This window comes from Amblyomma maculatum, chromosome 1, assembly GCF_055883805.1.
Source record: "Amblyomma maculatum isolate TAMU_Amacu chromosome 1, ASM5588380v1, whole genome shotgun sequence".
NCBI classification, from domain to species: Eukaryota; Metazoa; Arthropoda; class Arachnida; order Ixodida; family Ixodidae; genus Amblyomma; species Amblyomma maculatum.
The window spans coordinates 106,846,619-106,860,437 of NC_139344.1; the positions used below are offsets into that span (position 1 = coordinate 106,846,619).

The window sequence follows — 13,819 nt, forward strand, 5'->3', positions numbered from 1 at the left end:
AGAGAGGAAATGTAGTTATTGATCCACCTTGTTATGGGTTGTCAATTGAAGGTAGGAAAGTCAAAGCAGAAAATAGGAAATTATCTGTCAGAGCAGACGAAAATCACTGATTGTCATATATATGTGACGCTGTAAGCCACTCCACTTCAGAATTTGTTTAGGTTTACTGGACGGGAACCTGTCTCGAGGGCAATAGTTCGTGTTCTGAAACATATGTTTGTGCTACCTCTTATTCTTCTTACACAAAAGTGAGAAGTGTGCTCTGTTGGCGGGGACAACCTCGGAGTCTCCATTTTATCCTCCCTGCCGAATGCCTAACACCGTATATCGCTTCCCTTGTGGCTGATAATCTTTGTCAATCCTCAAGTGAGCTCGGATTGTAAATTACTGGGAACCTAGGGGACTAAAACCTATTGTTGACTTGCGCAATTATCTTTCTTACTCCTGATATTTACCATTGCAAGATGGACATTCTTCAGAAAAACATTATTGCTATTTTCAGTGACCCGTAATTTTCTTGATATTTTTCGGCCCCTACCTCGCGGGAGCGTAGCATTTCCCATCACTGCCTGCATAGCGATGTGTGTTTCAGGACCATGATCTGAATCTAAGGAAGCCTAAGATGTGGGAGATAGTTGTTGACCTCAAAATAATATAATGGCGCATACGCACAACCGGGATCGTTGACGACGCAGGTGATGAATCTGTTCTTTTTTATGTTATGCCTAATTGCGGAAATTATTAGCTAATAGAAATAAACAAAATGTTTTTGTGATAAAATTTTTTACCACCGTTTCATTACCAAGAGGCACCCGCAAACTGATTTCATGAAACATACTCAGGCGCGACGCTTATAATGCTCAAAGTGCTTCCGGTCTGTAGGCTGATATTGAGGGGTCATAGGTTTATTTCTTTGTGAAGTTTTAAATTGTAACTTGCCGCTCTTAATTTATTGTATCATACTTTACGGCTGAAATGTATTAGTGAGGGAATTTCTTCGGGTGTAGCGTGATTATTCTGACCGGAGAGCTGCACGCGCTGTCAGCATACGACGAAAAAGAAGCCCCACGTGCAGGGCGGAATGCGAGCGTCCTGCAATGGCTGTGAAGGAGCGCTGCCTGAGAATGAAAAAGGTTTGACCCTAGCGGCGCAGCAGGGAGCAGAGCTGCGACTGCCGCCCGGATACCATCAGGAGTCTTCGTGTGTCAGGTAAAGGCGCTACTTTAAAGCCACGCTACAACGCGGCACTCTGCGGGACGGTATAACGCTCGTAGCATCTTGCTGCTTTTGAATTCAGTCGCTGGATGTACCGCGGTTTCCTTAGAAGGAATTTTGTGTTAGAAGGTTTGAGGCGAAGTGAAAATTTTCTCCGCCTATTATTCTCCGCGATAGTGAATCAGGGCTGTGGTGACGATGAGTTGGCGGCGAAGCAATTTGCCTCAGAAGAGCTAGACGCAGCAGTGCTGACTTAATTTGTAATGGGAAGCTCTCTTCCTTGAAGGAGTACCAGAATGAAAATCTGTTACATGTCGCAGAGTGTGCAGCAATAGCGCGCATGCAGCTATTCGCCCTAGAGATCCAGCCTTCATTGCCGCACGGAGCCAATAGGATCGAAATTGAATACGCAGTGCTTTGAGGGTATTCTATCAGTGCTCCCAGTTTTGATAAGAAGAGGGCAGCTGTGCATTTTTCCTTAAATGGACGCGTTACTTTGGTCCTGCATGCTTGCCAAATTCACTTCGATATCAGTTCTATTCTTGGCGTCTGGTGCAGAGCGAGTGCGAGCAGGTATCCGTGGGCTGCCCTGTGTTCCGGCGCTGACGCAGCGGCCAGCCTCTCCGAGCGGGCTTTCAGAGAGCCCGTGGTCGTCGCCATCAAGACAGGTTGAGCAGCGCGGATACGCCATGCCATTTCACCTTACCCGTGAGTGCGTCTGCGTATTTGCTATCGCTCCTCAATTAACAGACATAGCTAGGGCTACATGTATGTACTTGACGCCTACTACATATAGTTTTTGAATTTCGGTGGGCATTTTCCTATTCCCTGTGATCTTAGTGAATTAGCACTATATATTGTGCATCAGTATGGATGTATTTTCCCCCTTTTTTTTTAATGAGCCAGAAACGCTGCATAATTATGTTTAGCACAAAAGAAAATTGGTACGAAAAAACGAGGTCGCAACATGCAATCCAGCACTTCCTCTAACTATAAAATAAGTATTTTTTTTTTAAGGCAGCCTACATCCACGCAGCGAAGTGCACGAGCAATGGAGTAGAGGGGTTTTGCAGTACACGATAATATATGACATGCACATGAATAGGCATATCAATGTGGATGAGGATACGGGCAGAAATCTATTACTTCATCAGAAGGTCACAGGATGGCTTTTCGCGCTCGTTGAGCCCGTTTATTTGGTAAAGTCCACTGTAATCATTGCAAGTGATAATTTTTTTTCTACTGTTCTGCCCGTGAGTTTGGTTATCGAACAATAGGGAACACTCGCAACGATTGCAATGTGTCGCTATGCGGCTACCGATTGCCAATTTAAACCAAACTTTTTCGTCCCATGCCTCAGTCGTTGAGGCATAGACCTGCATGAGTGTGCGATCATAGCTGCAACCTTGAAGCGCTCAACTAATGTACGCAACATCGATTGTTCACTCAACAACGGCAATCGCATGATCCTTGCGGCATCTTATGACTGGCCTTTCTTTGTTGATTGCGACCACGCGCGATGGCTTGCCGAGGGAAAATGGCACAACGTTAATCTAGCACCTGTCACAAGCATTCACGCTTTGCGCAAGTCAGTGAATACCACGAATCGCAACGACAGGTTCCTTTTCCTTTTTTTTCTTCCATTTGATGCACCTCCGATGTTTGCTTGTATTTCTGTACATTAATGACCAGGTTTTGTTGATATCTAGTGTTGTTGTGCTTTTTAAACATGTTGAAGACTATTTTAGTTGCATTTTAAGTGAGACAGGTTCAGAAGGTCACGAAACTATAAATACTGTCATCGCCATGTTCGCAAGTGCAACTAAGGGCCGTCGTTCCGCCGAAGAAGTGCCCAGCAACAAAATACTTTAGCACGTCGACGGAAGACTCCTTTTGAGTCTAAGTTGACACGCAGGCTGTATTTCCAATCCCAGATCACCCTATGGAATAAACCTCCTTTTACATAGGTTGCATCTCAAGCTTGCCAAGCGAGGACCTGTCGAGTACATGCATAGCCTTCATAGGAGGGGGGGGGGGGGGTTGGGATTATGTAGCGTGCAGGAGAAATTTCCATGGAACTCAACGTCAAGACGGAGGGGGAGGGGGAAGAAAAAAAGAAAAGCGAGAGATTGTTGTGTTTCTTTCAGTCGCCGACTTCTACTCAACCTCAAAAAAGTGGCTACCGGCTGCTAGGTCACCATTGTGCTATCAGGAGCTCGTACAAATTCCGCGTATGCACCTCCAGCAAACAAAAGCATATCATAAGCTGCCGCAAGAATCGTGAGATATACATTACTGAAAGCGCCCCCGAACATGGCCGCTAGTTCCTGTCGACCATAGCCGTGGTTAACAATGATCCGAAGGTCCAATTCTTATATTATATTGGCGTCAACATCAGTCACGTTGGAGCCTATTGGGAGAAAGGGCTTTGAACCGACGACATAAGTACCTCCGATGGTATGCCTTTCACTCAAGTCATCACATGTGGAGGCATACAGCTCGCGCGTGCCAGCCTTCCCCGCCAGCTTTAGCCGTCAATGGCGAAGTAGTGGTACGGGTGGTAAGTAGTATTGTTATAGGGAAGATCCACAATCGATAGCAGTCTGTACCACTAGCGCTGGTGAGAGCTCAAATCTGTCTACCCTCAGCGTCGTCGCCTTTTGGCAATCTGTCCCACTTCATACTCCTCCGGGGCTCGACCGGCGAATACCGCTAGTAACACTAACCCGTCCCCCCCCCCCCCCGACGCCCCTCGGGAGCAGCACTGTCCCTGTGCTTTCTAGGTTAATTATATAGAATATGATTTATAGGGCTTGATGCGGGACACATGCACCATATCAGACGATGGCACTCAGGACGAGGACCTCGGATGCACAATTTCAGTTTCGTATGTGACGTCGGTCACGGGGCGCGAAACCCGGCAAGGCCCTGTGTAACGGAACAAATGTTTCACTCGACCCAACTCGACGGCACGGGAGCCATAGCAAGACAAGGAGTTTAGTTGGTTTGTGGGGCTTAACGTCCCAAAGCGACTCAGGCTATGAGAGACGCCGTAGTGGAGGTCTGCGGAAATTTCGACCACCTTAGGTTCTTTAACGTGCACTGACATCGCACAGCACACATGCGCTTTGCTTTTCCCTCCATCGAAAAGCGCCAGCCGAGGCCGGGATTCGGTTCCGCGTCCTTGGGAACAGTTGTCAAGCGCCGTAACCACTGCGCCACCCCGGCGGAGTAACCAGGAGTGTAGCGCACAACACGATGGCGCCTCTTGTACCGGCATTATTTAGTTTTGGCATGCAGAGACCTGGCATGCGCAATTCCGTCGGACATAATTTGCGTAAGTGCTGGAGGCATCTGCCGCGGGTAGTATGGAGTCGAAGGGCAATAACGGATGTCGGCCAAATAGCAGGTAAAAAAGGGAGCATCCAGCAGTAGAATGGAGCGACGTTAGACAAACATCAGAAAGGGTGGAGAACGTCCCTATCCCGTTGGTCGTTAGACACGTACATTGAAAGCATGTCTGAGAGTGTACGATTAGTCGTTCCGTGAAGCCATTGGTCTTGGCTCTCTGTGAATAAGACTAGCGTCACCGTTGTCAATGCGGTTGGTGACAGCTGTTGTTTCACCCATCGGACAGGTATCGAAGCCAAAAAGGTCACTATATGCGAGCAAAAGCTTGTGTAAATCCGCGGCGAATTGAGGTTGGAGATCAGCTGCAATCATACTGTTAACGGGTTCATGACGCGATGTGGAGGACGAAGGACGGGCTGTATAGGAACGGCAGTTGGTCGATCTGTAGTCAGAGCTGAAACGGTACGATCGGTCAACGGGGACAGCGCAGCAAGTGAAATTCCTTCCAACAGAACTTGAGTTGACAAGCTAAAGATGAGGACAGGGAGAGTGATGCGGCTCTTGGAGATGTGTACCATTAGACGAGAAAGGATAACGTGCAGCTGCAGAATAACATCAGTAAAGGGACACGTGAGATAGTCGCCACCTGCGACAGATGGGAATCGTGACATAGGGATGTGAACGGCATATTCAGGAGGAAGGCCGCTGAACTGTGCTGAGCGAAATCGGGGTGAACAGAGCGGAAGGTCCAAGCGGAGTAGGCCGGCAGAGCAGTCAGTGAGAGCACTGCTGTCTGTTAAAAAGTCAATGTCAAGAATACCACCATGAGGACATTCCTGTAGAATGGTGAACACTGAGGCATGGCGGCCAGCAATGGTAACTTGCGCCGTTCACATGCCAACCACAACAGCAGGGCTGCCATTCGAGACGCGATCTGCGCACGAGATGGTTCGTGTAAGGACATTCTTGAGGCGATGGCGAAATGAGGATTTGATAACAGGTAGTTTGGGCACCGGTATATATAAGAGCTGAAACTAACTTCATCCACAAGGACATCTATGCAGTCATTGTGTCGGGCAGGGGTCAGCAGAGGTTTTTCGGTCCCGGTCAGAAATGCAGCGTCATCTCCGGGAGCGTCAATAGCTAGTTTTCTGGTAAGTGGGTGGGAAAGTACGGTGGAGGACAGCGGCGAGGAAGAGGAGAACGTGAGCGTCGGGCTTGCCGGGATGGCGAACGGTTGGCAACACGAAGAGTTGCACCGTGGTCAACGCGGGACTGGTGGGCACGAAGTGAGGACTACCGAGAGGCATAGTTTCCACGACAGTTCAAGTAGGTGACCTGACGAGATGGTGTGTATCAACGGCTGCAAAAGTGATGGGAGATGTGGCTAACAAGTAAACAAGTAAACCAGATATGGCAATTCTCATGGGTACGCCATTCATTCGGATATCGGTACCGTTATCAGGTGACAAACGAGTGGTGGAGAAGGCAGTAGCAATCACTAGGCTGGCAGGTCTGGAATCCACGGTTTCGGCTACGGGCCGGAAATGTGTGCCCATATTCACAACCTCCTGGCGAACAACAGCCTGAATGAGTAATATAGTAGCCAGGGTGTGGCCCGGAGTATGCGATAGAGAGGCTGCTGGAGGCATTGCCTCAAGTTCTTGGTGGATGTTTTGGGTCAAAGTGCTGTCGTTGGTAGGTTGTCGAAGAATCAGAAGATCCACACAGGAGCAGCTAGCGGCCGTGTTCGGCAGCCTATCGAAACGGTGAGAAATGCGCCTTTGATTTTCTTGCACGAAACGTCGGCACACCTGCAGCATAAAGTACACGGTGGAACAATCCTTGAACAACAGCAGGTTGAAGGCATCGTCGGAATTGGCTTTTATGTTGTGGCCGACCCTTTCCGCCTCAGACATGATTTGGTCGATTTAGCGGCACAGAGACAGGACGCCCTGGATGTGAGATACGACTCTGTGGATGTCTGAGCGTGAGAGGCGAACACTTTGGCTGGCGAGTTGGCGGCCAAAATGCTTTCCAAACAGATCGTGGAGCTTCTTCTTTCAGACATCCCATGATATCAGGCCACCTTCATGGGTTTCGATCCCCACCGCGGTCCCGGTCAGGTAAAAGATGATATTCGCGAGCATGAGTATGGCATCCCACCTGTTGTGTTGGCTGACGCGTTCGTATAGGGCCAGACAGTCGTCTGCATCTACTTCGCCGGTCCCGCAGTAGCTTCCGGGGTCACCGAGGTTGGCCATGACAGGAGTAGCGGACTTGGCGGTTGCGGAGTCTGTAGACATTGCATTGGTACTGACGTGGCGTCCACAGCGGAGGTACAGCTTGTCACAAGGAATAGAATCGATTTACCACCATGGGATATTACGGGGAATATCCAAAAACGATAGTGGTCTGTACCGCTAGCGTTGATGACAGCTGACATCTCTCGTCGTTTTTAGCGTCGTCGTTTTTTGAGTCGGTCCCACATCATGGTCCTTCGGAACTCGACCAGCGAATACCTCTAGAAACAGTATGCAGGTTACTTGGAGGCCCTAGTACCAACGCGCCCAGTTTTTAGTACAAGACTCCATATTCAGTTGGACAAGTAACATTTCTCTCGACCGTTTGCCAGTAAAGAGTGTTTTATGGCGAGAGACTTTCTAAGCATATGGTGCGTGTACAGAAAATGACCGCCATTCGTGACTGCCGCACGCGTCATCAGGACATGTCCGCCTTATGAACACAGATTAAATAAGGCAAAATGATGAATACTGAGGGTTTTTCAATTATTGAGGCTATAGTAGAGATTGGAAGGTGTTATAATGACTAATAATAACTACTAATAATTTGTAATGTCCATACGTCTACAGGCGATTTGTAACGACTACAATTCATTAGAAATGACTAAAATGCTTATAATCAATTAGTAATGACCAAAATGACCTACTAGGCACAAGACCACAAGCTGGAGTTGATGATCCAGCAGAGTGTGCACAAGAAGCAGCAGGACAGCCGCCCCCGGCAAGAGTCCCGACCTCCTGGCCGCATTCTCTGACTGGCCGATTCCAACCAACTATGCACCGAGGAAGGGAAGGGTTAGTCTTTTTCCGAGTTTGGTAGTTTCGTATTCTATATACAATAACTCACCGCTTTTTTTTTTTTTTTTGACTTCGCGGCCCTCTGAAATAGGCCGAATAATCCAACAGTCTTTGTCTCAATTCTTGGTTTCGGCAAGGAACACTGCAAAGTGTTTCCGGTCAGCTGAATATGCTGCTGATCTATTTACTTGTTTGTTGACGTGTGGTAAAATAGTAGTTTTCTCGCAAAGAAATTCACTTGGTATTTGGCATCAGTGTGTTGTTCTAGTTTATTCGCTACACGTACACTCCTCTAATGCATGTGCCTCGAAACAACTTACTTGCCCAAACTAAAATTTCACTTTGTAATATGTACCCGTTGCGACATTTTCATTGCCTATTCAATAACTCAACACAGCCGGTTCATTGGCTGTCCCGCAAGGCCAGTGGCCACCAAATTGTCAACGGAAATTGTTTCCGCTGTTTAGCACCAGTATTTGAAAATATCTGGATTAATAAGTGCTCTAGTGTCCAGACATCAGACGTAGCATTCATTGCGCTTATGTGCACTAAACAATGCTGAAGTGTTGTCTTTTCTCTACATTAAGATACCTTCAATACTGAGAGTCTTGCATCATATTTTCCCCTCAGAGTGTCCTGAAGAGCCATGTCATATACTCATGCACAGATTTCCCAGTGGCTGCTCAAAATGAGAATCCAGACTATTAACAGATGAGAAACTTCCTTTCAACGAAAACGTCGAACTGAGCACTGACAACAGCCTTCGTGAAATCCGAATCTACCCAGTTTTGCGGGGCTGTGCACATACGCTTCTCGTATCTTTTTATTTACTTCTCAGGTCTGTTCTCGTGCTAACTTGCAACCTGCAACCGCAGTTAACTCTCTATGGAAGGCAGGGCTAGCGTAAGATTTTCATTTTAGCGTGTTCGTTCCAGGCAGCAATGCAGGACTGCAGCCAAAGCAGCGTTGTTCGGATTACGGAGTACACTATTAAGTGAATATGAATTGGGCGCAAAAAATACAATTCATTCGACATGGCCACCTATGGCAGAGGTGGTCGGTGTATACGCCGGGCGAGAACAGCCCAGTGCAGCTGGCTGCCATTTGAAAAGAGTGGCACTTGCCTTCCTGCCACCAACATAGCGGTTAAGAACCTTTTGCCAAACTTATCAAGCGACTATCTTTAATATGTGGAAAGTGTGTCTACACGCCATAAAATTTTGCAAATCACTATCTTCGTTTCATTTACAGGCATCAAGGACCGTGTAGTCTCTAATTGCACCGCCCTGTCTCCTCCGTGCGACGTGAAAGTTCTGCTGACCATTAACCATGTGCTCCAACCCCGGCTTTCTGAGCCTGTCGCAACGTCTTCGACTCTCTTATGCGACCCTATTTGTGGAGCAAGCAAAGCTCGAAATGATGAGTTCGTCGGTGGCGGGATGCGACACCGCTTCTGTAGTGAACTGTTCCACCGCTCGCAAGAACTCTTCCCAGCCTGTGGTTGTAGAAGCTGCAACTCCGCGGTTGCGTGCCTATTTTGTAGCGCTAATCCGCGCCACTCAAGGCTACATTGCACTGATGGCTTTATTCTTTGTTAACGCAATTATCACGGCAGGCTAAAGGGCAGGACATTTCAGTTTTGTCATCAGGAGAAGGTTTCTTTGTTTTCCTCCTGAACATTTACTGCATATGTTCCGCTGAGATAGATGAGCAGAAGTTTTATTTATGTCATTAGGAGAAGGTTTATTGGCTTTTCTCCGTGACTGGTTACTGCAAATGTTTTGCCGAGATAGATGAGCAGACATGTTATTTTTGTCACTAGGAGAAACCTTTCTTGTTTTGTTGTTTGATTTGTTTGTTGCCGTTGTTGTTATAAAGTGTGTGTTGTTGTCAGCGTGTGTTTTATCGAGTGATATTGCATGGCTTACAGACAGACGTGGTTGCCCTTCAAAATATCCACAAAAGTAGCGCGATTTTCCGGAACCTGCTGGTAAAAGGAATGCTTACTAGAGGGATAACCTCTCTCCTTCCTAACCAACTACGAGGCGGCAGAGTCACGAGACGACGCGCGCTCGCCAGGAGAGGGTGGGGGAGAAGGCACCTGGCTTTTGCCTCGCTGCCCATACTATGCTGCGACGCCACGGCATCGCGCTGGTAACTTGGAGACGGGTGCATTCCAAACGCGAGGAGGAACTAGTTGCTCATCGTAGTTCGGTTTCGAGAAGCTACCGATGACTTCACGTTATGCAATGCCGAGAGGGATAAAACCAGAGTTCTCGCGACGAGAGCGGACTCTCTTGCGCCGCCTGCACCCAGAGACCCTTGATGGAATACGTACCCTGCCCTTCCCCTGCCCGGCCGACGACCACGACGACCTGGTTAGACACCCGAACTCTATTTTATCGTATACAACATTCTTTCGCAGTGTGCTTTTCGCGTTACCTTACGGTTAGTAAAGTTTTATTTACCTAGCGTGCTCATTCGTTGCTATTTCGTCCGGAACCGCCGTGGCCGCAACTCTGCGCCACGGGTTGGGGACACGTGTCGCTTCCCAGTCGGAAAAAACTACAGAAAATTTTCTGATGTTACGACAGAATTTCTGTGCGGTTTTTGACGGGAAACCTGTTGTGACAACAGAACATTCTGTAGTAACGTCAGAAATTTCTGTAGTTACAACAGAAAAGTGCTACAGAACTACAGACAACAGAAATATACTACTTAAAAATTACACAACTACAGAAAAGTCTGTTGGTTACGATAGAACTACAGGATATTTTGTCGTATTTTTGACACAGTTCTGTAGTCTTTTTCGACTGGGTTACTAGTAACGCCTGCTTGTAGTTGGCACGGGAGCTCGCCTTCCCCGCCGGCCCTGTTTAGTTTGACCCCATAACATATATAACATACGGAGGCGCAGTGGGAGGCCACTCTGCTATGCTCAGGCCCACAGTGACTCAGTGTAGTCTGGTAACCCAGTTAAGAGCGGCAACCCAGGCCACTGCAGTTTTGAAGACTCCAGTCCAATGTCCTTTCTTTAAAAAAAAAAAAAGTTTCTCTCTCTCCCTCCTTCTGTCTCTCTCTGCAAAGCACAGAGCGACAGTGTGTTGATGCTGCGTAAGATGCAGAACGATCGGCTGCGGCGGCAGCAACGACATTTCGTACTAGATTGCCGTCAAATATTCGGGGATCTGCATCCACCACACTCAGAAGGGTTTTTTTTTTTTTTCGCCCAAGCGCGAAAGATGCAGGTCACAGCATCTCTGGCTGGGTTTGACGGTGTGCAGTAGTGCTCTTGCAATAAAAATATCGAAGTCCGGGACTAAAAAGCCAAGTGGTTACGTTGGTGTTAGTGTGTCTGAATTACCCGAGCCAGGTATGAGTGTTTTCGCACTATAAAAACGTTATCAATAACGGTCGCGACAGCACAGCACCCCGTCTCATTTTACATCACTTCGACACGTCTATAGATTACCCTGTTTGCATAAACTTGATAACGGTGGCAAGGTTGAGCGATGAGGTGTCGCTCTAATCGGTTTAGATAAGCAATAGTTAACAATTATCGATGGAAGACTGCAGCCACTGAAAGCTGTCAATTGTGACTGAATCACTTACAAAGACCGCTGCCCTTGATTATAATTGCATCTAATACCAATAAATTCAAAGCATCGTTTAATCGAACAGTCAGTTCATTCGAGCTGACATTTTGGCCCGGTCAAAATCAAGGTGACTAAAAAAAAAAAAAAAACACTTCGTGGAATGCGAACAAATCTCTCGGCACATCGCGTTCTAATTATCAATTGTCGACGATACTTTGATCCCTTCCGGAGACAAGCGGTTAAAAAACGTTAATAAAGATAGTAAAGAAGAAGAAGATAGGATGGACTTGATTGCAACACGCAAGGTTTTATGGAGGCTTCCGCATAAATACGAAGAGATTTTCGGCTCAGACATTGCACTAGAACTGTAAGTGCAATCCCACCGGAAGTATATACATTGCAGTGTAAGCACAGCGCACTCCAGTACTTAGCTGTCGACCTGTACGTCTCAGTACGCCCGCTCCACCCTTACAAAAATGCATGTAGGGTTTCTATAGAAATTCGAAAGCGTTGTGTCAATACACGCTGTTGAAAGTCTGTCGATAATCAACAACATTTTGGATGATGCAGTGTTGACCTCTTGTTGAGCGCTTATGAAATAGTGGCCCATGTGTTTCTTAAGAGCGCTTTTGGAATTCGCGCAACTGAAATTCTGTTGATTTCAGGCTCAAATGCTTCAGAAACTCTGCAAGTGACGCTTTTTGATTTTCTGCTACCTTTCCACTCCTGAACAACAGAAAATAGTACACGACCATCGGTTTGCCAGGAGCAGACACGGGGTGATTTTCATTAATGCAAAAGTAGTACAGTACATCTCCTAGCTGCGATAAGTCACCACATTCTATGTTCTGCCCGACCAATCAACAATCCTGTCTGATCAGTGCTGGTTAATGATAAGCATAGTGAGGCATAAAAGAACAAAACAGATCTTGATCTTTTAAGCCCCATTATACTTACTCACTCATTAACCTACACTAAACTGACTAAATTGTTGATTGGTCGAGCAGAACATAGAATGTGTTGACTGACCACAGCAAGGATGTGTGCTGTGCTACTTTTGCATTAATGTAAACCACCTCGTGCCTGCTCCTGGCTAACCGTTGATCACGCAGCATTTTCTGTTAATCCGCAGCGGAAAGGGAACACAGAATAAAAAATGCGCGTTAATGAGAAAGAAAAAATATGCATCTTTGGTGAACCCATAACATGAGCTGGGTTGTTTATTTGCTTTATTTCAATTCATGTGCAAGGTATGACGCCAGGCTGTTCTTTGCGTAAAACGCTGATACGTCCGGGAACTCCTCGCATGTGATGCTGAAATAAACAATATAAATCATAATTAAGTTGCGGTATATTCTAACCTAAAAATAGAGCAAAGGCATTTGTGCGCTGCTCCACGTCATAGCTCAAGAAATTTCTTGTCTAAAATGAGTTGTCACTGTCTTTCACTGCTTAGACGGCATCGACCGCCGCCTCCACAGCTCGGCAGCACTACCACATCGTTCATTTCTCCCTAATAAACAATATATGCTGCCGTCAAAGATCCCATTGTGAATATAAATAGCAAAGCGCAGGTCACAAGCATTACTACCCAGAAAACTTGAAGCAAAATTACCAACTATAGGCACTAAAATGAGTGGAAACAAAAACAAACACTGCAAAAATGGCGGAGCTGCACAGATTCAATAATCCACAATGTGTGACAGAGGCATATTATGATCTCGATAATGTGTCCGTCTCAGCGCGAGTAGCGTATCGAAAGAGTACAGCACTGTGCCGAACAATCCGTCAAAAACGGTCACCGGTTAAAAAAAAAGAAAGAAAATGTCGCCATTCCAGCTGGCGTTCCATCGGCCCCAGCGTCCGCGTAGAGACAAGCCTCGTTCTCTCTCTCTCTCTCCCCCTCCTTTTTTTTCCGACGAGGCTGGTTTGTCTGCTAGAAATATTTACATGCGGGCTTCACCTTGTAGCACACACAGTACAAGACTGGCACAAACACGAATAGGAAAAAGTAAAACACTCACCAAAGTGCAGACGCTCCCTCCGCCCGCGCCGGCTTTTCGCCTAGAATCCAAAACGCCTGGGACTGTTGAACTTCTTAAACACGTCCTCCTTGCGCAGAAGCTGCCGCCCAAGAGCGTAGTCCTCCGAAGACTTAAATTCGTACGTTCGCGCTCCACTTTGAACAAAACGATCTTCGTGATAATCACCAGCGAAAAACCTACATACGGTGCTTCGTTCACAGTGCAAGATGCGACCACGGTGGCGGGAAAACGCCAACTGAACTGGCACATCGCCGCACTCAGCGTACCCGCGTCTGCGTGCAAAGAAAACGGGGCGCAGAAGAACAGCTTCGGTGAAAAGCCGCCACCCCCGCTGCGCGACTGCTGAAGCCAAGGTCATCTCCGTGAAAACAAACCACGGTGAAGGCAGAGAGCGGAGACCAAGCGGGAGCAACCCCTCCTCCCTCCCCCTTTTTTCCCCCCAGCCGACAGGAAGCGACCCTCGACCTCTCCGGACATGCTGGCGCCTTTCGCAGGGCACGGGGGAAGTGGG

The 13,819-nt window shown here is 47.3% G+C and overlaps 1 long non-coding RNA gene across 1 annotated transcript; it reads left to right on the forward strand.

Moving 5' to 3' along the window:
• The first annotated feature begins 1,081 nt into the window (after positions 1 to 1,081).
• Positions 1,082 to 7,639, forward strand: LOC146203446 (uncharacterized). Its single transcript, XR_014702363.1, has 3 exons — positions 1,082 to 1,209; positions 1,774 to 1,923; positions 7,520 to 7,639. It is a non-coding gene; the product is annotated as an uncharacterized LOC146203446 (long non-coding RNA).
• Positions 7,640 to 13,819: the final 6,180 nt, after the last annotated feature.